General features: G+C 38.0%; 1 protein-coding gene across 4 annotated transcripts in view; it reads right to left on the bottom strand.

The window, feature by feature from the left end:
* Nucleotides 1–20,667, bottom strand: part of CEP350 (centrosomal protein 350) — a 188,895-nt gene extending 168,228 nt beyond the window's left edge. For 2 of the 4 annotated variants that reach the window (XM_058274814.2, XM_058274815.2), the window contains exon 1: nt 19,838–20,667. The gene's annotated coding sequence lies outside the window, so the exon portion shown is untranslated. The remainder of the gene's footprint in view (nt 1–19,837) is intronic. The other 2 variants (XM_058274816.2, XM_058274817.2) reach the window with 2 other exon arrangements.
* Between the last annotated feature and the right edge of the window lie 416 nt (nt 20,668–21,083).

Raw genomic sequence — 21,083 nt, 5'->3', positions numbered from 1 at the left:
AAATCAAGAAGTTCCATGTTGCTGGAGAAGAGAAAAATGGCCAGATGAGGATGGAGAAGAAGGGGACATGATCATGGAGGGTCTCAGACATGATCACATTTGTGTTTTTAAAAATTGAGCGTTGGCCACTCCTTTCTTATACCTTTGGCATGGTTTCCACATACCAATAATGTAGAATCTATATCACTTCATGGCATTTTGTCTCTTTACTACAACGTAAGCTTCTTAAAATTTATAAAACTTAAGAACACCTTTATTATTAATATTTATATATTTATAATATTTATGAGTAATAAAGAATATCATTATTACTCATATAAATGGCAAGACTTTTATTCCAATGCCCATTTACCACTGGGATTAACTTGCATCTTGTAGATAAAGGAGTTATTTCATGGAAAAGTCAGAGCATATGCGAAAAATACTGCTTTGTTCAGATTAAAGTTAGAAAATGATGAAAAATTAGAAACTATATTTAACATGGTTCTATTTGTGTCATATGGAGTATCAATAGAAACTCAAAATCATAATCAACTTCCAAAAGGTAGCTAAGGGAAACGGACTTTGGCCCAGTGGTTAGGGCGTCCGTCTACCACATGGGAGGTCCGTGGTTCAAACCCCGGGCCTCCTTGACCCATGTGGAGCTGGCCCAAGCGCAGTGCTGATGCGCGCAAGGAGTGCCGTGCTACACAGGGGTGTCCCCCGCGTAGGGGAGCCCCACGCGCAAGGAGTGCACCCATAAGGAGAGCCGCCCAGCGCGAAGGAGGGAGCAGCCTGCCGAGGAATGGCGCCGCCCACACTTCCCGTGCCACTGACAACAACAGAAGCGGACAAAGAAACAAGACGCAGCAAACAGACACAGAAAACAGACAATCGGGGGAAGGGAGGGGAATTAAATAAATAAATAAATAAATAAATCTTAAAAAAAAAAAAAAAGGTAGCTAAGAATCACTCTACTGTGTCAATAGAAAACTGAAACACAATTTTATTAAAGCTACTGAAAATACAGTCAAGTTAAAATGATAGAAATAAAAAGCAGAAGGCACCTATAAATCAAGAACAAATCTTTAAATATCTATTTGACTACTTAATAGTAAATACAATCTAAAGCCAACAAGGAGTCCACACTTCAAGCATCATCAAATATTCGCCTCATATGAAAAGTACAAAGGTTCACACAAAACTAAAGTTAGCAGTCAAGAAATTCAAAAGAATTACATTTACCATTTAACTGTCTTATCATGCAGGCTTAGAGTTCATAAATAGAATGGGAAAGAATGAAACAACTAACTTTCATAGAAAAGGAGCCATAAGAATATTTCACCTATTTCTGGATCTCCCTGCCCCCCTCCAAGTTCTCTCAGAAAACTTCTATCATAAATTATATTTTCCTCACTGGTATCTCCAAGTTTTTCCCCTCTCCAGGATTCTTTCCATTATCTTTTATACCTATACAAGTCTTCTTACTTTAAAAACAAACAAGCACAATATTTCCTTCAATTTCAACACCCTCCTCTAGCTACTGCTCTTTTTTCCTTCACAAGATTCTCAAAAGAGTTGAACACACTCAGTCCCCATTTGGAGATATACCCTAATCAGTCTTCAACTAACTCAAGTATGGCTGTCACCCCCATTTCTCCACAAAAACAGAACTCCCTAAAATCAACAAAGACTATTTCAGCTCTAAATCTAATGCACATTTTCTGCCTTCAACCTATTTGACATTTGCTCATTCTATTGAAACACTTTTCCCCTGACTTCCATATACTACATTCTCCTGATTTTTGTCCTACTTCTTTAGTTTCTCTCTGTGTCCCTTTGCTAGCTAGTGCTGCTTTTAAATCTTAGTTCAGGAGGATTTAACAGTGGGCTCATTTCCTTGCTAACACCATACTCTCTCCCTGGATGACCTCACCCTTGCCCAAGGCTTTGAGCACCATATAAATGCCAAGGATTGCCACTCCACTCCAAATCTTAGCTCTGATCTCCTGACCTGCATACCCAACTGCTTAGCCAGTATTTCCAGGTGGAAATCTCAAAGACTCATCAAACTTGAGGTATTCCCTAACTCATCCAGTTATACAAGGCAGAACATCTATAAGAAGAGGTGATTGTAGTATGAGCTCTAAAGATCTTTTCGACTCTGGATTTATGTCAGCAGTACTTAAAGTGTAGTCTAGGGAACCCTGGGGTTCTTCAAAGTCAAAACTATTTCTAAAATAATATTAAGACATTGTCTTTTTCACTGTCATTCTCTTATGAATGTATAGTGGAGCTTTTCAAAGGCTACAAGACGTGTGATATTACAACAGATTGAAAGCAGAAGTAGACAGGAGAATCCAGATGTTTTCCATTAAGCCAGGCATTTAAAAGATTTGAAAAATGTAAAACAATACCACTGTTCTCATTAAATTATTTTTCATTAAAAATGTTATTTATGTTAACATGCAATGGTTTTATTATTATTTAAAATAAATTAATGTTTAAAAATTTGAATTTGGTAAATATCGGAAGATAGAGCCCACATAATAAACATAAACTCTTTTGAGTCCTCAATATTTAAGAGTATAAAGTGGTGCTGACATCAACAAACTAGAAAAATATTGATCTATACCTATATTATATACACAAGTAAGATATAAGAATAACATTTTGAAATAGCCAATTCTCAAGTATTTTCTAACAACAAAACTCCCTTTCATATTTATTGACAATGCTCTCATTAGGTCCCATAGTCTCATTCAGTTCAATATTTATTAGACACCTACTCTGTGCCAGGCACTGGGAATACAAAGTGAAAGAAATTATTTCACTTTAGCTCTCACAAAAAATATCTTCTATATCTTAGTTACATTTCAGTTCTCTCATATCAGACCCTACATAACAATCATCTCTACCTGAAATGTCGAGAAAGGACAACCCTGCAATAGTCCTACTGCCTATTTTCAACATAAAAGGGACAAAAGGTAAATTTAGTAGGGATCAGGCCAGGGAAAGTGGTAAACATTCTATTACACTGTCTCAAGTAAATTCCCAGAATAATCAACACTCCCATAATACTGTGTACTTACTATACAAATACAAATGAGCTTAGTCTCATGTTTTTACATATACCCTACAAACTGCAATAACCACTTTTACAAATACATGGCTAACCTACTGTAATCCAGGAAATCTAAAAGAAGCTATGTAGCATTTGATCCCAGTTTGACCCTTGCAGTATAGTGCACAGGACATCGGAGGTGCTCCAGATTGGTTTGCAGAATGACTGAATAAACCCTAATGGTTAAAATGGCCTACTGATTGCCTCAGAATCCAATGCAAACAGGCCAAAACAACAACAACAACAAAAAAAAACCCACCGGTTATGCCAGATATTTCATACAATATAAAGCGATTAACCATTTCTAGGCAGAAATTTTTATATGGTAATGTTAAAAATAAAGTAATAAGATAATTATATGTGTATATATAGATTTTGTATTTTGAAAACAACCCCAAAACTAAAGGAAATTCATTAATACACATTTCTTATCATGAAAATTATGAATGAAATGAAGCCTGTTAACTTGTAGCCAGTGTTATTGCTCATGAATGATTTTTTTTCATGAATGATTTTTAAATCTACTTTAAAAGGACAGAGATGCCACAATTCCAGAAGCAACTTCGTCAAATCCATTTACAGCAATAAAAATTGTAAGAATCTAATTTTATAAAAATCACCAAATCTCAAAACTTATCAAAGATAAATCAGGGGAGCAGGTGTTGCTCAGTGGTTGAGCACCTGCTTCACTTGTACCAGGTCCTGGATTAAATCCCCAGTACATCCTATAACACACACACACGAAAGATAAATCAGATTCTTCTGTCTGCAAAAATATCATTTTGATTTGTGAAAAGATGTGCTTTATATTGTTATTTCTCTAAAGCACTTAAAATAATTTCAAAATGTACACAAACTTTTCAGAGATACACCTATTGTATAAGAGTATAGTTTAATTTTATAATTAATCAGAAAAAGAAATAAAGCATATTAAAGCTGGAAATTGGGGGTCATCTAGCCTCATGTTTTTCAAATGTGTACTCAAAAATATTGTAGATGAACCAGCATTTCTTAATGAAACCAAATAGAATTGAATGGAAAATATTAGGGGGTACTGAAAGTAGTAGCAGGTAACTATTTTTAAGTGAAACTTTTGCTTTATTTTATATATAGATATAGATATATATATACGTATATTGTGTTCCCAAGTAAAACATATCTCTTATTCTGACTTCAGCTAAAAAAACTTTGAAAGGCTCCGAAGTTTCTTAGTTCACAACACCATTAGTGCCTCAGTAACTTTTTTATAGCATCCCCAGGCCTAGAAAAATACCCAAAAGTTCCATTTATTAAGTACTTAGGTCCATACAATCTACTAAGTATTTATGCCCTAAAAACTTTTTAATTTTTTTTTAGAAAGATTTAAATTTTATTTATTTCTCTCCTCTTCCCCAACCCCCCAGTTGTCTGCTCTCTGTGTCCATTCGCTGTATGTTTTTGTGTGTCAGCTTGTATTCTTGTCAGCACCACAGGGAATCTGGATCTCTTTTTGTTGCGTCATTTTGCTGCATCAGTTCTCCATGTGTGCGGCGCCATCCTGGGCAGGCTGCACTTTTTTCACGCTGGGCGGCCTCCTTACAGGGCATACTCCTTGCATGTGGGGCTCCCCTACTCAGAGGACACACCTGCATGGCACAGCACTCCTTGCGCACATCAGCACTGCACGTGGGCCAGCTCATCATTCGGGTCAGGAGGCCCTGGATTTGAATCTTGCACCTCCCATGTGGTAGGGAGACGCCCGATCCATTGGACCAAATCCACTTCCCCTAAAAACTTAATAGCAGTTTAAAAATTAAATACATATAAGTTGAAAGAAGTGTTTTTATTTCATTCTTAACTACAATTACTTAATAATGGAATATACGTATCTACTAGACACTGCACAGCTTCTCAAATCTTGGAATCATTTTGGACACCACCAACTTCATTTATTGTTTCACACTGACTTTTGCACAGTTAATGCTTTTTATCACAACAACCTCCACCCCATCCCCACCAAAAGCTAGGTTTTCAAAGACACATTATCTTCACTATCCTTGAAAGGAATGTAGCATGATGTCATGTGCACTACTTCAAATTAATACTTTAAGCAGTGTCTCACAGATGTCAAATATCCCACAAATGTCAAATATTACTGAATTTCCCTTAAAATTTAAAAAATGCCTATGGTACCCCTGTGAGTTCACTATGGTGTTTCAAGGTGCCTCAGGGCACAGTTTAGGAACTGTGAGTTTAAGAAACACTCATCTAGGGAAGCAATGTGGCTCAACTGAAAGTGTCCGTCTACCATACAGGAGGTCCAAGGTTCAAACCCAGGGCCTCCTGACCCATGTGGTGAGCTGGCCCACAGGCAGTGCTGCTGCATGCAAGGAGTGCCATGCCATGCGGGGCTGTCCCCTGCATAGGGGAGCTCCATACACAAGGCGTGCGCCCCACAAGGAGAGCTGCCTTGCGCAATAAAAGTGCAGCCTGCCCAGGAGCAGCGCCGCACACACCAACAGCTGACGCAGCAAGATTACACAACAAAAAGAGAGATTCCCGGTGCCACTGAGAATGCAAGAGGACACAGAAAAACACATAGCAAATGGAAACAAGAGAACAGACAACCAGGTTGGGGGGGGTGGGGGAATAAATAAATCTTAAAAAAAAAAAAAAGGAAACACTCATTTAGCCCATGTCCTAATTTTATAAATTAAAGCTAAAAAATGTAACATGGAACTGCATAGCATAGTGAAACCTCATGTGAAACACAGTATGGGCAATACTGCATATATAAGACTTTTAAGTAACCAAATGTATGTTAATGTTACAAGATGTTAATGTAGGGCAAAAATACAACCAAAGCAAATATGGACAGCAGTGTATAGTAACATATTAATAATTTTCCATTAAGGATAAAAAGAAAATTTCCTAAGTGAAAGAAACTAGACAAAAGGTGCTATATATTGTTTTGACTCCATCTATGCAAAATACAAATACAAATAAATTAGAGAGTCAGAAACAGAATAGGAGCTGAGTATAGGAGGGGAAGCACAGGGAGATTGAGAGGTGATTATTAAGGGATAAAGCCTTCTGTGCTTGTCTGTTTTTTGTTTATAATAATTATTGTTGGAATAATGAAAATGCTCTAAAATGACTGAAGTGATAAATGCACAACTATGTGATTATACCAAATGAAACTGATTGTACACTTTGGATGGACTATATACAGGAAAATTAATATATTAGGGTTTTTATAAATTAATTTCGACTTTCCATTAATAAAAGGTTTGAAATAAGATTTAATCAGGGAAGTGGATTTGGCTCAACTGATAGAGCATCCTTCTACCACAAGGGAGGTCCAGGGTTCAAACCCAAGGTCTCCTGACCCTTGTGGTGAGCTGGCCCACACGCAGAGCTGATATACACAAGGAGTGCCATGCCACGCAGGGGTGTCCCCTGCATAGGAGAGCGCTACATGCAAGGAGTGCACCCCATAAGGAGAGTCGTCGCCCCACACGAAAAAAGTGCAGCCTGCCCAGAAGTGGTGCTGCACACATGGATAGCTGACGCAGCAAGATGACACAACAAAAAGAGACCCAGATTCCCGGTGCCGCTGACAAGAATACAAGCAGACACAGAAGAATACACAGCGAATGGACGCAGAGAGCAGACAGTTGGGGAGGGGGGAGGGCGGGGTGGGGAAGGGGAGAGAAATAAATAAAAAATAAATCTAAAAAAAAAAGGTTTAATCATGTGATATTTTGTTGATGAAATGGGTAATCTATTAAAAATATTCAAAAATAAATTTATTACAAAGCTACAGAAATCAAGTGTGGTATCAGTACAAGGACAGACATACAGACCAAGAGAATTTAATTCAGAGTTCAGAAATAAACTCTCACACCTATGACCAGCTGGTTTTTGACAAGGGTGCCAAGTCCACTCAGTGGAGAAAGAACAGTCTCTTCAACAAATGGTGCTTGGAGAACTGGATAGCTATATGCAAAAGAATGAAGGGGGACTTCTACCTCAAACGTATGCAAAACTTAACTCAAAATGGATCAAAGACCTAAATATAAGAACCGAAACTATACATTTCCTAGAAGAAAACATATGGAAGCATCTTCAGGACCTTGTGTTAAGCGATGCTTTCTAAGAATTTACACCCAAAGCATAAGCAACAACAGAAACATCATCAAAAGTAAAACCTTTAATACATCAAAGGACTCTTTATCAAGCAAAAAGACAACCTACAAATTGGGAAGAAAATATTCGGAAACTATATATCTAGTAAGATTTAATATCCATATTATATAAAGAATTCCTACTACTCAACAACAAAAAGGCAAACAACCTAATTAAAAAATTGGCAGAAGGTTTGAATAGACATTTCCCCCAACAAGATAATACAAATGTCCAATAAATACATGATAAGATGCTCAACATCATTAGCTATTAGGGAAATGCAAATCAAAATGACAATTAGATATCACCTCACATCCACTAGAATGGCTACTATCTAAAAAACAGAAAATAACAAGTGTTGGAGAGTATTTGGACAAAGAAGAACCTTTGTGAATTGCTGATGGGACTGTAAAGTAGTGCAACCACTGCAGAAGACATTTTGGCAATTCCTCAGAAAGTTAAGTATAGAATTACCATATGACCCAGAAATCCCAGTTCAAGGTAAAGACCCCCCCAAAAATAAAAACAAGGACTTGAACAGATATATGCACACTGATGTTTATAGCAGCATTATTCACAATTGCCAAAACATGAAAGCAACCCAACTGTCCATCAACAGATGAATGGATAACCAAAATGTATATCCCTACATCAAAAATGAGGGTGAGTTTGAAGTCTTTACAGACAAACTGAGACAGAGTTTGTCACCAAGTTATCTAAAGATACTAAAGGGTGTATTACAGTCTGAAAGGAAAAGACAAGGGCAAAAGGCTTGGAGAAGCATGTAGAAATGAAGACTATAAGTACGGTAACTAAAAAGGTTAAAAGACAATAGTAAGATATGACAACAGAAAGTAAAGGGTTAAAATGGACAAAGTAAGTAATGCTTTTACAGCTGACACAGCAAGATGACACAACAAAAAGAGACACAGATTCTGGGTGCTGCCGACAAGAATACAAAGCAGACACAGAAGAACATACAGCGAATAGACACTGAGAACAGACAATTGGGGCGGGATGGGGGAAAGGGAGAGAAATAAATAAAAAATAAATCTTTTTAAAAAAAAGACAAAGGCTAACAGAATGGATAAAAAATATATGAGCCATCCAGATGCTGTCTACAAGAGACCCACCTTAGATGCAAGGACACAAACATGCTCAAAGTGGAGTAGTGATACTAGTGTTGGACAATATAGATTTTAAATGCAAAAGTGTTTTAAGAGATGAAGAAGGTCTTTATATATTAACAAAAGGGAAAATTCACCAAGAAGAAATAACAATAAATATTTATGCACCAAGCCTGATGCCCCAAAATACATGAGGTACACACCGGCAAAATTGAAGGGAAAAACAGTCATATCCACAATAATAATTTGAGACTTCTCTATACCATTGTCGGCACTAGTTAGAACATCCAGACAGAGGATAAATAAGGAAACAGAGTTTGAATAATATTAAATAAGCGAGACCTAACAGACATTTGTAGAACATATCACCCCAAACAACAGGATAAACATTCTTCTGAAGTGTTTACTGATCTTTCTCCAGGAGTGACCATATGTTGGGTAGTAAGTCAGATCTCAATAAATTTTAAAAGGTTGAAATTATACAAAACACTTTCTCTGATCCTAATGGAATGAATCTGGAAATAAAAAACAGACAGGAAAAGGAAAAATTCACAAATATATGGAGATTAAACAATATACTGTTAAATAACCAGTGGGTCAAAGGAGAAATTACAAGAGAAATCAGTAAATAACTTGAAATAAATGAAAACGAGAATACAATGTATCAAAACTTATGAGCTACAACAAAGGTAGTGGTGAGGGGGAAACTTATAGCCCTTGAGGTTTACATTAAAAAAGATGAAAGAGCTAAAATCAAAGACCTAACTGAACAACTAGATGAACTAGAAAAAGAACAGCAAACTAATCCCAAAGCAAGCAGAAGGAAAGAAATAACAAAGATTAGAGCAGAAATAAATCAGGAACAAAAACAAACAAACAAACAAGCAAATGAAAAAAGAGATTCAACAGGCCAAAAGTTGGTTCTTTGAGAAGGTCAACAAAACTGACAAACCCTTAGCTAGATTGACAAAGAAAAAAAGAGAGAAGATGCAAATAAATAAAATCAGAACTGAGAAGGGGGACATTATCACTAACCCCACAGAAATAAAAGAGATCGTAAGAGGATATTATGAAAAACTGTACACCAAAAACTGGTTATACTTGATGTACACACATTCCTAGAAATACATGAACAATGCATACTGATACCAGAAGAAACAGAAGACTTCAACAAACCAATCACAAGCAAAGAATATGAAAGTCATCAAACAACTCCCCAAAATGAAAAGCCAAGGACCAGATGGTTTCACAGGTGAATTAGAGCAATCATTTAAAGATCTAATACCAATCTTGCTCAAACTCTTCAAAAAAACTCATTCTATAAAGGAATACTACCAAACTCATTCTATAAAGTCAACATCATCCTAATACCAGTGCCAAATAAAGATATTATGGGGGAAAAAAACTACAGACCAATTTCTCTAATGAATACAGATGCAAAAATCCTCAACAAAATACTTGCTAACTGAATCCAAAAGCACATTAAAGGAATTTTACAACACGATTAAGTGGGTTTTATACCAGGTATGCAAGGATGGTTGAACACTAGAAAATCAATTGGTATAATACACCACGTTAATAAAATGAAGAAGAAAAGTCACATATCATCTCGATGCAGAAAAGATATCTGACAAAATACAACATCCTTTCTTGATAAAAAAAAAACACTCTGAAAGACAGGAATAGAAGAAACTTTCTCAATAGGATAGAGTGCTTATATGGGGAAGCGGACTTGACCCAGTGGTTAGGGCGTCCGTCTACCACATGGGAGGTCCATGGTTCAAACTCAGGGCCTCCTTGACCCATGTGGAGCTGGCCCATGCGCAGTGCTGATGCGCGCAAGGAGTGCACTGCCACGCAGGGGTGTCCCCCGCATAGAGAAGCCCCAGGCGCAAGGAGTGTGCCCCGTAAGGACAGCCGCCCAACGCGAAAGAAAGTGCAGCCTGCCCAAGAATGGTGCCGCACACACGGAGAACTGACACAACAAGATGATGCAACAAAAAGAAACAGATTCTCGTGCCGCTGACAACAACAGAAGCGGACAAAGAAGAAGATGCAGCAAATAGACACAGAGAACAGACAACTGGGGCAGGGGGAAGGAAGGGGAAATAAATAAATAAATAAATGAATCTTTTTTTTTTTAAGTCCTTATATGAAAACCCACAGCTAACCATGTATTCAATGGTGAAAGACTGAAAGCCTTCCCACTGAAATTGGGAATAAGACAAGGATGCTCACTGTTTCCACCACTGTTACCCAATATTGTGCTAAAAATTCCAGCTAGAGCAATTAGGCAAGAAAAATAAATAAAAGTCACCCACATAGGAAAGGAAGAAGTATAATGTTTGCTATTTGTTAACATGATCCTATACCTAGAAAATCCCAAAAAATCCACAATCAAGTTACTAGAACTAATAGACAACTTCAGCAAAGTGGCAGGTAATACACAATAATCAGTAGCGTTTCTATACACTACTTTTGAGCAAACTGAGGAGGAAGTCAGAAAAAAAAATTCCATTTATAATAGTGACTAAAGAATCAAATATTTAGGAATAAACTTAACCAAGGACACAAAGGACCTGTATTCAGAAAACTACAAAATATTACTAAAGGGGAGTGGTTTTGGCTCAATGGATAGAGCGTCTGCCTAACGCATCGGAGGTCCAGGGTTCAAACCTGGGGTCTCCTGACCTGTGTGATGAGCTGGCCCACGCGCAGTGCTGATGTGCACAAGGAGTGCTGTGCCACACAGGGGTGTCCCCCGCATAAGGGAGCCCCATGCAAAAAAAGCTCAGCCTGCCCAGGAGTGACACCACACACACGGAGGGCTGACACAGCAAGATGACGCAAGAAAAAGAGATACAGAGTTCCAGTGCCGCTGACAAGAATACAAGCGGACACAGAAGAAGACAAGGCAAATGGACACAGAGAACAAAGACAATGGGTGGGGGGAAGCAGAGAAGGGGAGAGAAATAAATAAATGAAAGGAAAAAAAGAAAGAAAACAGCCTTTTAAAAAAATTACTAAAGAAACCAAATTAGACCTAAATAAATGGAAGGACATTCTATGTAAATGAATTGGAAGACTAAATATCATTAAGACATCAATTCTACCTAAACTGATTTACAGATTCAAACAATTCCAATAAAAATTCCAAAAGCTTCTTTTGCGGAATTGGAAAAGCCAACTGTCAAATTTATCCGGAAGGGTAAGAGCTCCGAATACCCAAAATACCTTTAAAAAGAAGGAAGTTGGGGGAAACGGACTTGGCCCAGTGGTTAGGGTGTCCGTCTACCACATGGGAGGTCCACGGTTCAAACCCGGGGTCTCCCTGACCCGTGTGGAGCTGGCCTATGCGCAGTGCTGATGCGCGCAAGGAGTGCCGCGCCACGCAGGGGTGTCCCCCGCGTAGGGGAGCCCCACGCGCAAGGAGTGCGCCCCATAAGGAGAGCCTCCCAGCGCAAAACAAAGTGTAGCCTGCCCAGGAATGGCGCCGCCCACACTTCCCGTGCCACTGACAACAACAGAAGCGGACAAAGAAACAAGATGCAGCAAATAGACACAGAGAACAGAGAACAGACAACGGGGGGTGGGGGGGTGGGAAATTAAATAAATAAATAAATCTTAAAAAAAAAAAAAAAGAAGGAAGTTGGAAGACTCTCACTTCCCAATGGAATCAAATTGAGAGTTCAGAAATAGACCCTCACATCTATGGTGAAGTGATTTTTGACAAGGCTATCAAACCCACCCAGCTTTGTCAGAACAGTCTACCCACCAAATGGTGCTGGGAAAACTGATTACCCATATCTTTAAGAAAAAAAGAGGACCCCTATCTCAGACCTTACACAAATATTAATTCGAAAGGATCAAGGACCTAAATATAAGAGGTAGAACCTAAAACTCCTGGAAGAAAATGTAGGAAAACATCCTCAAGATCTTGTGGTAGGGGGAAATGAACGTAGCTCAACCAATTGGGCTCCAATCTATTATATAGGAGGTCCAGGGTTTGATGTCCAGGGCTCCTGGTGAGGCAAGCTGGCCCACACAGCAAGCTGACCCATGCGGAGTGCCGGTCCACACAGGAATGCAGCCCTGCACAGGAATGCCGCCCTACAATGGGAATGCTGTCCTGCATGGGAAAGCCACCCCACGCGGAAGTGCCAGCCAACTCGGAGAGCTGGCACAGCAAGATGACACAAGAGACACAGAGGAAAGAAAATAAGAAGACGTAGCAGAACAGGGAGATGAGGGCGCAAGAGAGTAATCACCTCTCTCCCACTCTAGAAGGTCCCCGATCAGTTCTTGGAGCTGCCTAAAGAGAATACAAGCAGACATAGAAGAATACACAGCGAATGGACAGAGAGAGCAGACAAATGGGGGCAAGGAAAAATTTTAAAAATGAAAGAAAAAAAAAAAAGATCGTGTGGTAGGTAGTACTTTCCTAAATCTTACATCCTAAGCACAAGCAATGAAAGAAAAATATAGATAAATGGGACCTCCTCAAAATTAAACACTTCTGTACCTCAAATGACTCTGTTGAGAAGATGAAAAAGTATATGAAATAACTGAACATTTAATTTTTGTCTAAATTACAGCTGTTTTATTACCTTTATAACTTCTAGGACATTTCAAAGCTTGGAGAAAGACTATATACACAAACCATTTAAGTGATTCTGTAATGAAGTTCTTGGTGCTGCTTTTGGTTTATATCAAGCATTTAGGAAGAACAAAAAAGAATTCCAAAAATGAGTTGGGTTTACCTTGCTTTATAAGAATTAACACCTTTATAGTAGATTTATTGTGTTTCTGGATATATTACATTTTGGCTGAACAGAAGCTTTGTATCTTTCCCTGAGTGTTAAAGGATAAGGACTGATTTTCCCTTATTTATATTCAATGTAACTATCAAAAATAAAGGATTTCTAGTGATTCATGTTTACAAATTGGAGTTTAAATGTTTTCAGGATTACCGTACTTCCAAAGAAGACTAGAAGTGCCAGTTATACTCTTCGCTGAGAAAATGAATAAAGTCTGTCTTAACGGTCATTGTGCTATAGTTTTCTGATGGAAATAACATCATTTTAGAAATTTTTTTTTTTAAGATTTATTTTTTTATTTATTTCTCTCCCCTCCCCCCACCCCGGTTGTCTGTTCTCTGTGTCTATATGGTGTGTCTTGTTTCTCTGTCCGCTTCTGTTGTTGTTAGTGGCAGGGGAATCTGTGTCTCTTTTTATTAAGTCAGCTCTCCGTGTGGGTGGCGCCATTCTTAGGCAGGCTGCACTTTCTTTCGCGCTGGGCTTACGGGGCTCATTCCTTGTGGGTGGGGCTCCCCTACACAGGGACACCCCTGCTTGGCAGGGCACTCCTTGCACGCATCAGCATTGCACATGGGCCAGCTCCACACAGGTCCAGGAGGCTCGGTGTTTGAACCGCGGACCTCCCATGTGGTAGACGGACGCCCTAACCTCTGGGTCAAATCCGTTTCCCATCATTTTAGAAATTAAAACCTTTTATCTTACAAAATACATTTTGAGTTATGGACAGTTTCCTTTGTATTTTGAAACATTTTTACAGTTGATAGTTCAGATATTGGCTTTTTGTAAAAAGACTTTTATTTCAACTATTTGTAATGCAATATCAATAAAATTTGCTGCTTGGGCAGTTTTAGTTATTAAAGAAAAAAAAAAGATGAAAAGGTAGCCTACTCAACAGAATGTGGGTTAAGAATGGGGAGCTGAATCTGAATGTATGCAGAATTTTAATAGGAATGTTTAATATTACAAATATGAGGAAATGGGTAGAGTTAATGGTAACACATTATAATGAGTATAACAATTGCTGATTTATAAATGGGATTATGGCTGAAAGGGATAGTCTAAGGAGGTTAAAGTTAATTAAAAGACATCTAGAGGGCAATCTAGGGACTATATAATAGTAATTTAGGTGGTAGATAAAGATTGTGGTTAATAATAAAAATACAAGAGTGTTTATTACAAATTGTTAAGAATATGGTGACAATTTCAAAAATACAACTAAGGTAAAAAAACGTAATATTTTTGTAGCAAATTCAAAAAAGGCACTATATCAATGGTAAGGGTCAAAAAAGAATATGATATTTAGTTTTATGAAATGCAAATATAATTAAACTTTTTTTTTGTTTTTTTCATTTTCTTCATTAACAAGGAGACCTTGGTCATGTCATATAATCAATCTGTGCTTATTTATTCATCTTTTGGAACAACGAAAAAACAACTGAGTTTGTTTTTAGGACTAAATAAGATAAATGAGCCTGGACAGAATTTTTTAAAGTAATGCTTCTATAATTTGTTAAGTTGCCTTTTGTCTGTTATTTACTTTTTGAAGTTGAAATAAAGTTTATTTTTTAAAATGTAGTATATACATATAATGGAATATTATTTTGCTTAGCTGCAAAAAGGAATGAAATTCTGATGCATGACACAACATAGTTTTGAACCTTGAAGATATTATGTTGAGTGAAATCAGCCAGACACAAAGGGACAAATATTCTATGGTCTCACTTATAGGAAATAAGCTGAATATTCAAATTCATAGTCAGAAACTAAAATAAGGATTTCCAGGGCATGAGGTATGGGTGGGGAATGGGGAGTTAGTATTTAATTGGTTCAGAGTTTCTGTTTGGGGTGATAGGAAAAGTTTTGACAATGGATGATGTGATGATGGAGGAACTTTGTGAATGTAATCAATACGACTGAACTAACATTTGAAAGTGGATAAAATAGGAAATTTTAGGTTGTATATAAATTACCAGAAAAGACAGAACCCATAGAAACTGTATAACACAAAAAGTGAACCCTATGTAAACTATGGGCTGCAGTTAATAGTATATTTACAATAATAATATTTTGTCAACTGTAACAAAGGTGCCACACTAATGCAAAATGTTAATAGGTAAATCTATGTGTGAGAGGGGAGCTCAATACTTTCTCCATGATTTTTCTGTAAACCTACAAATGCTCTAAGAAAAGGATACATTTATATCACTGTATAATAGAAGAAAAATTCTACTTCATATTTCTTCTTTGGAAAAACAATTTTTAAAATCATAAAAGTGAAACAAAATAAGCTAAAAACAAAGTCATCCACTTACCCAGGGATAACCACTGCTAACACCTTAATGTCTATCATTGCAGACCTTTTTCTATGCACATACAAAATTTAAAAATCAAACTACACTTCTTTTCTATGTTTGGTTTTGCTTATAAAATTGAATATTCCACAATGTATTGCAACTTATTGTTTTTTTTATTCATTATACCATGAGCATTCTTCCGTGTAAGTACATAATAATAGCCAACACCTATGTGGTGCTTACTACTTGCTAAGCTCAACTCTTAGGACTTAAACATGTACTAATTTAACTCTCACAACAGCTCTGTAGGTAAGAATTATTACTATACCCACTTCATAGATGAGGTTAAATAACTTGCTAATAGTCACAGCTAGTAAATGGTATAGTCAGGATTTTAACCCTCAAAGTCTGATTGCATGGCCCATATGTTTAAGGATACACTCAGCTGCTTCTCTTAAAGTAAATATAGATATCCCTCAACCTGTTCATAACTGCACAGTATTCCACTGCATAAACATACTATAATTTTAACTATCCCCCTACCAATGGACATTTAGGACATTTTTGTTATTTATAAAGGTTATTAGTATTTACTTAAAATAATGCTACAATGAACATTCTTATAGATTTAATCTTTTGTTGGTTTAAAAGTTATATAGGATAAACTCCCAAAAGTGAAATTACTCTATCATAGAATATGTGCGTTTTTATTTTTTTAGGGGTACTAGGGATTGAACCTAGGACCTTGTACATGGGAAGCAGACATTCAACCATTGACCTACATCTGCTCCCCAGTGAGAGTTGGGTTTTTTTGTTTGTTTGCTTGTTTTTGTTTGTTTTTAGGAAGTACCAGAGATCGAACCCAGGACCTCGTACATGGAAAGCAGGCACTCAACCACTTCAGCTACATCTGCTCCCCAGTATATATACTTTAAATTTTGATAAGTGGGTGTGGATGTGCTCAAGCAGTTGAGCACCGGCTTCCCACACTGGAGGTCCTGGGTTTGGTCTCCTGTGCCTCCTGAAAAAAATAAAAACCAAACAACAAGCAAACAAATGAAAAACCCAACTCAGGGGAGCCTATGTGGCTCAGTGGTTGAATGGCAGCTTCCCACATATGAGGTCCCAAACCTGGTACCTCAAAAAAAAAAAAAAAAAAATTGTGATCAGTGATGCCAAACTTCCTTTCAGGTTGTTCTACTTGTACAAATTTATAGTCCCAATAACAAGGGAGAGGGTTAAGGTTCATTTATGAATTAACAAATATTTTTGATTAATTAAATCAGTCCCATTTAAGTTTTTAATTAAACCAATATAAAATAAAATAGACCGTGAGGTTGATCACAATTATCCAAAGGTTAAGTCATCTCTGATTTGTTATTATATGACATAGTCAACAAATAAATGTAGATTCAGCAGTTATGTTGTGGATTCTTCTTTCAGTTATGAAACCAGCTATGAATGAGAAAGTTCCCCTATATGATCCTCTGTTTTATCCATATATCATGGGAATTGGACTAGCTGGTCTTTCAGTTAAAATTTCCAAAGCTGTTATTAAGAAGTGATTTAACATCATTACAAGTCTATAATTATAATACTTCTATAACATGTCAGGGTCTTAAAGTTTCTATAAATTATAATGACTATTGCCATAGCAACTAGGTAAATCATTAAAATAGTCAATAAAGTTATCAGGATCCACCTGTGGCTTATTCTCAGCAGCTTTTTAATTCTGGGCTGTCATTTCCCTGCTTCTTAAAAAACTTGAACATACCTCTAGAGTATATTTCTAAGAAGAGCAGAGGTGTGGCCCATAACTGTGAGCCAATTTTTGTTTCATTTTTAAAAAGACAATCCTAGGTTCATTCTTTAGTCAATTTATTCAACAAACATTTATTGGCCACCTTACTATGTGCTAGGCATTGGAGGCATAGTAGTCAACAGAGTATCTCTGTTATCATGGAATTTACAAACTAAACAAGAAAGGCAATAACCAAAAACAGAAGTAAATGTATAATCATACTGTGATAACAATGGGGGAAAAATAAGTGCAGAAAAAAAGCTATGAGCTTTTTTGATTTTTCTTTTTTTTTTTTTGAAATATCTGTGACACTAAAAATTGCTTAACATAGGAAAAAAAGTTAATAAAGAAAATTTTATAGCTTGCCCATATTGCGAAAATAGCAATCACAACTGTAGAAAGTTAACTTTGTAAATCATCAGTTGTCTCCACCATAAAATTACCAAGATATTATTACTTTTCAGTTATGCCACTGATCATGTGGCTTGAATATGTTTTACATAACCAAGAGTATAAATTATTTGAAGAACCAAATACAAAAAAACTATGAGTAACAACACAAAATGAAAGACAATAAATTAACTGCAATTTCTTATGAACCTTGTCCAAACAAAAAGCACACGTAATAAGTAATAACCCATTACAATAATTCATGACTTGTTAACAAGAAAATGTTCGGAAAATGTTTTTTTAAAATTGACAATTATCAGCATAAGGAGCAAGTGGTACATAAAAAGGAACAAAAATTGAGTATTTTTTCGATTTTGTAAAATAATATTAAATGCCAGAAGTTTATTATTTAATTTAAAATAAAATTAATTCTAGGTTATCTACAAAATAAGAACAGAATTCACATAAATAAGTGAATTTCCTTATCTGTCATTTCCATAATTGCAAAATAAGGGTACTATCCACACTACTACACAAGACTATTATGAAGACTAAATAAAATAATGTACATGGAAGCACACCAAAACTGATGTTGAGTTATTTCAGACAATGGTTTCTCTTTTTTCGCACTCACTAAAACTTAAAACAATTTAACAACAAAATTGACTATATAGGGTTTTCCTCTCCTTTCTTCTGTCCATGATGTGGTAGATATACTATAAAATGGACAATCAAAAGCTGAAGAAAACATTCAAAAACTTCCTAACTCATAAATTGATTATTTAATTATCCCCCAAGATGCTGGTTGTACAAGAACTAACCCTCTTACCTAATGCTACACACACATCTCAAATAGAAACAGAGAAATTTTTTCATATATGTACAAAATTGTTTACATATTATAACTCACCATCATTATAAACACAAGTACATAGGGACTATGACTAGACAAGATACACATGTATTTATCCACACATACAATGTATTCTAGCCTGATACTCATTTTCTGATTAAGGTGTTTTAAACTTAATGCAATAACGATTCAACGGCCAGTTTATTTTATTACGCTGAATGGAGTCTGTCAATTTAGCACACAGAAACCAATTATTATATGTCCAGGAGTTTGAAGCAACTTCTAGCAAACAACCCAAGTCACAATCCCATGTTATTAACAGCAGCCTTGTTTAAAAACAATATTTTAAACTAAGGAATTTTAAAAATGGAGGACAGTTTTCAGTACTTCATTATTGCTTCTTATAAAACATTTTGAATTGTTTCTAGGTCTACCTAAGAGTCTTTCCTTTATAACCTTTAAAATACAGGGCAGGAGGTATCGTTAACATGGCAACATAACCATTAACGGCTTCTTCAAATTCAAAACAAGAACCGCCATTAAAACAAAACAAAACAAAATCAGATGGAGTACATGAGAACTGATCACTATTCACAACCTGTTTTTTCTTATATGAAGGATTTGTTAACTACACTAAACCATTAAAATCTATGCCTTATGTACAACTTTCTATTTGAAAACTAAAACTCCAAACTCCAACCCATATCTGTGGCATTAGCTATTATTATTTATTACGTAGGGCTGCCTTTAAAAAGTGGGCGGGGGGAAATACTGACAACTTTCAAAGCGCAAAGCTTTGTAAATCTCTTAAGTCATCTATGATTAAACCAGCAGACTACATTCAGCAGCAGCTAGACTATAGCAGAAAATCAAAGTTTTTCCCTATACTTGAGAATGTTACCCCACCAAATGGAAAAACAGAAACTGGTAGCTCCAGTTCCCCGGAATTTCCCAAAATAAGCCTGATCACCAAATGAAGAAAGGACACTTCTCAGGAGACCAAGGCGACAGAGGTATCTTAAATCTTTTTGCAGGCGAGAAGACGAGGGTACACTGGCAGGTAAGGAAATCCCGTCTTCGACAGGCACCGCTGGGACCTGAAAACCCGGTCTCAGGATGGTCCTCCCCGCAAAACCTCAGGATCTAGAGAGATTCCCCGAGGTGACACCAGGCTCCCCGCCCCACCCCGCCTGTCTCGCCTCCGCCAGAGACCCGGGACCGCGGACAGAGGCAGCAGAGGCCGACTCAGCCTTCGCGGTGCCAGCCGAGTCTTCCCGCAGCTCACCTGAGTGTGTCGCCTCCGCCCTCGGCTCCCACGGTGCATCCCGCGGGGCCTGGCGGAGGGTACAGTGACGCCGCCCTGACCGGCCCCAGGGCTGCCAGGCCTGGCCTCCCCGCTCTGGGAACGCACAGGGCGCCCGCCTCGCACCGGCTCCCGGGATCCGCCGGTCAACAGGGAAGGAGAGGCGAAAAGGCTGCCTCCCCTCCCCCACAGAAAGCCACCCCCTGAGCTGCAGCTCTCTGCAGTTCCGTCAGGCGCAGGTCTGGCCCCGCTCCCCCGCCCGGGAGTCACTTCGGCAGCGGCGGCACAGGCGCCATTACAGCCCAACAACTGACACGGAGGAGGAGTGGCGCCGGCGACCGTGGCGGCGGCGGCGGCGCGAGGCAGGGCGGGAGCAGTCAGAGGCCGGGGAAACCTCGCGAGAACCGCCCCGAGACCGTTCAACAAGAATGCTACCTTCGGTAAGGGCCATGTTGAGTGTGACCAGAAGGTGAGGATGAGCTAAAACGGGGAGAGGAACCTTGAGACCGCCATGTTTGGTGTGGCGAAGCTTGTGCCTTGCTGAACTCGGGAGGAGCCAAAATGTATCTGCAGTGGACACCCCGGTCCTCTTGGCTCTGTCGCTAATTGGGCCTTGTGGCTGCGCTTTTCACCCCCGGCGGAGAAGACAGGCTGAGGGTTTTCACGGGGATGAACTCGAAATCTGGAAACGGCAGCTTCTGAAGAGTTTACAATGTTTCACCGATTGTTGTTCAAATATATCTTCTTTACTCCTGTCAGTTGCAGAGTATTCCAGCTCTGCGGCTGCTGCAGTTACCCAGTGCTGTCACTGTGACCCTTTTATTCGCAGGGGTTACAATTCTGTTTAGCATGCACTCTGTTTAGTAGCTTAAAACTCCAAAGCAAGTAAAACGGAGTTTCCTCCCATTAGATTTAGGCATTAACATTACTGTTCTTTAAGAGACTTTCTGTAATTACCGTATCTTCTAATATCTTTATCATCTTTCCCCAATCTCCGCATGACGAATTCTATTGAGACTTAGCTTAAATGACACCTCTTCTGCAAATAATGCCACCTTCCGCTAGGTGCTCACCATATGCTAGCTCTCCCCTAGTCACTTTTCTTCACCTTCTGAACACCCATAGTTATTTACTCAGATTATTTCTCCTCTTGAAGTATCTTGAGAACTTTAAATTCTGTTTCATCTCTCTGTACCCCAACAGCGCCTAGCATAGTAACAAGGACCTT

This window comes from Dasypus novemcinctus, chromosome 13 (assembly GCF_030445035.2).
Source record: "Dasypus novemcinctus isolate mDasNov1 chromosome 13, mDasNov1.1.hap2, whole genome shotgun sequence".
Taxonomy (NCBI): domain Eukaryota; kingdom Metazoa; phylum Chordata; class Mammalia; order Cingulata; family Dasypodidae; genus Dasypus; species Dasypus novemcinctus.
This window is presented reverse-complemented; position numbering and strand designations above follow the sequence as displayed.